We start from the raw sequence: 3,481 nt of genomic DNA, 5'->3' as shown, positions 1-3,481 counted from the left end.
CATGATCTAGTAGCATTACTTCCAGAACAAGATTACCGTACCACTCTGGTGCGGATCTTACTCTGGTTGATCTACGAAGAGCAGTAGTAACTTGATCTGACGTTTCATGATCATCACCATTAACTTCCTCACTAGTTGGTGTAGATGTCACAAAAACCGATTTCTGTGATGTATTACTTTCCAATAAGGGAGCAGGTATAGTCACCTCATCAAGTTCTACTTTCCTCCCACTCACTTCTTTCGAGAGAAACTCCTTCTCTAGAAAGGATCCATTCTTAGCAACGAATGTATTGCCTTCGGATCTGTGATAGAAGTTGTACCCAACAGTCTTCTTTGGGTATCCTATGATGACACATTTCTTCGATTTGGGTTCGAGCTTATCAGGTTGAAGCTTTTTCACATAAGCATCGCAGCCCCAAACTTTCAGAAACGACAACTTTGGTTTCTTGCCAAACCATAGTTCATAAGGCGTCGTCTCGACGGATTTTGATGGTGCCCTATTTAACGTGAATGCGGCCGTCTCTAAAGCATAACCCCAAAACGATAGCGGTAAATCTATAAGAGACATCATAGATCGCACCATATCTAGTAAAGTACGATTACGACGTTCGGACACACCATTACGCTGTGGTGTTCCGGGTGGCGTGAGTTGCGAAACAATTCCGCATCGTTTCAAATGTAGACCAAACTCGTAACTCAAATAGTCTCCTCCACAATCAGATCGTAGAAACTTTATTTTATTGTTACGATGATTTTCAACTTCACTCTGAAATTCTTTGAACTTTTCAAACATTTCAGACTTATGCTTCATTAATTAGATATACCCATATCTGCTTAAATCATCTGTGAAGGTGAGAAAATAATGATATCCCCCACGAGCCTCAACATTCATTGGACCACATACATCTGTATGTATGATTTCCAACAAATTTGTTGCTCTCTTCATAGTTCCAGAGAACGGTGTTTTAGTCATCTTGTCCATGAGGCATGGTTCGCAAGTACCAACTGATTCATAATCAAGTGGTTCCAGAAGTCCATCAGTATGGAGTTTCTTCATGCGCTTTATACCGATATGACCTAAACGGCAGTGCCACAAATAAGTTGCACTATCATTATCAACTCTGCATCTTTTGGCTTCAACATTATGAATATGTGTATCACTACTATCGAGATTAATCAAAAATAGACCACTCTTTAAGGGTGCATGACCATAAAAGATATTACTCATATAAATAGAACAACCATTATTCTCTAATTTAAATGAATAACCGTCTCGCATCAAACAAGATCCAGATATAATGTTCATGCTCAATGCTAGCACCAAATAACAACTATTTAGGTCTAATACTAATCCCGAAGGTAGATGTAGAGGTAGCGTGCCGACCGCGATCACATCGACTTTGGAACCGTTTCCCACGCGCATCGTCACCTCGTCCTTTGCTAGTGTTCGCTTAATCCGTAGTCCCTGTTTCGAGTTGCAAATATTAGCAACAGAACCAGTATCAAATACCCAGGTGCTACTGCGAGCTCTAGTAAGGTACACATCAATAACAGGTATATCACATATACCTTTGTTCACCTTGCCATCCTTCTTATCTGCCAAATACTTGGGGCAGTTCTGCTTCCAGTGACCAGTCTGCTTGCACTAGAAGCACTCAGTTTCAGGCTTAGGTCCAGACTTGGGTTTCTTCTCCTAAGCAGCAACTTGCTTGCTATTCTTCTTGAAGTTCCCCTTCTTCTTCCCTTTACCCTTTTTCTTGAAACTAGTGGTCTTGTTGACCATCAACACTTGATGCTCCTTTTTGATTTCTACCTCCGCAGCCTTTAGCATTGCGAAGAGCTCAGGAATTGTCTTATTCATCCCTTGCATATTATAGTTCATCACGAAGCTCTTGTAGCTTGGTGGCAGTGATTGAAGAACTCTTTCAATGCCACTATCAACCGGAAGATTAACTCCCAGCTGAGTCAAGTGATTATGCTACCCAGACATTCTGAGTATATGTTCACTGACAGAACTATTCTCCTCCATCTTGCAGCTGTAGAACTTATTGGAGACTTCATATCTCTCAATCCGGGAATTTGCTTTGAATATTAACTTCTACTCCTGGAACATCTCATATGCTCCATGACGTTCAAAACATCGTTGAAGTCCCGGTTCTAAGTCGTAAAGCATGGCACACTGAACTATCGAGTAGTCATCAGCTTTGCTCTGACAGACATTCTTAGCGTCGCCAGTTGCATCAGCAGCAGGGTTGGCAATCAGCGGTGCTTCCAGGACGTAATTCTTCTATGCAGCAATGAGGATAATCCTCAAGTTACGGACCCAGTCCATGTAATTGCTACCATCATCTTTCAACTTTGCTTTCTCAAGGAACACATTAAAATTCAACGGAACAACAGCACAGGCCATCTATCTACAATCAAACATAGACAAGCAAGATACTATCAGGTACTAAGTTCATGATAAATTTAAGTTCAATTAATCATATTACTTAAGAACTCCCACTTATAAAGACATCCCTCTAATCCTCTAAGTGATCACGTGATCCAAATCAACTAAACCATAACCGATCATCACTTGAAATGGAGTAGTTTTCAATGGTGAACATCACTATGTTGATCATATCTACTACCTTTCGGTCTCAGTGTTCCGAGGCCATATCTGCATATGCTAGGCTTGTCAAGTTTAACCTGAGTATTCTGCGTGTGCAAAACTGGCTTGCACCCGTTGTAGATGGATGTAGAGCTTATCACACCCGATCATCATGTGGTGTCTGGGCACGATGAACTTTGGCAACGGTGCATACTCAGGGAGAACACTTTTATCTTGAAATTTAGTGAGAGATCATCTTATAATGTTATCGTCAATCAAAGCAAGATAAGATGCATAAAAGATAAAACATCACATGCAATCAATATAAGTGATATGATATGGCCATCATCATCTTGTGCTTGTGATCTCCATCTCCGAAGCACCGTCATGATCACCATCGTCACCGGCGCGACACCTTGATCTCCATCATAGCATCGTTGTCGTCTCGCTAATCTTATGCTTCCACGACTATCGCTACCGCTTAGTGATAAAGTAAGGCATTACAGGGCGATTGCATTGCATACAATAAAGCGACAACCATATGGCTCCTGCCAGTTGCCGATAACTCGGTTACAAAACATGATCATCTCATACAATAAACTTTAGCATCATGTCTTGACCATATCACATCACAACATGCCCTACAAAAGCAAGTTAGACGTCCTCTACTTTGTTGTTGCAAGTTTTACGTGGCTGCTACGGGCTTAGCAAGAACCGTTCTTACCTACGCATCAAAACCACAATGACAGTTTGTCAAGTTGGTGTTGTTTTAACCTTCGCAAGGACCGGGCGTAGCCACACTCGGTTCAACTAAAGTTGGAGAAACTGGTAGCCGCCAGTCACCTATGTGCAAAGCATGTTGGTAGAACCAGTCTCGTGTAAGCGTAC

The sequence above is a fragment of the Triticum dicoccoides genome, chromosome 7A (assembly GCF_002162155.2).
Source record: "Triticum dicoccoides isolate Atlit2015 ecotype Zavitan chromosome 7A, WEW_v2.0, whole genome shotgun sequence".
Classification (NCBI taxonomy): domain Eukaryota; kingdom Viridiplantae; phylum Streptophyta; class Magnoliopsida; order Poales; family Poaceae; genus Triticum; species Triticum dicoccoides.
Note: the sequence above shows the minus strand (reverse complement) of the source record.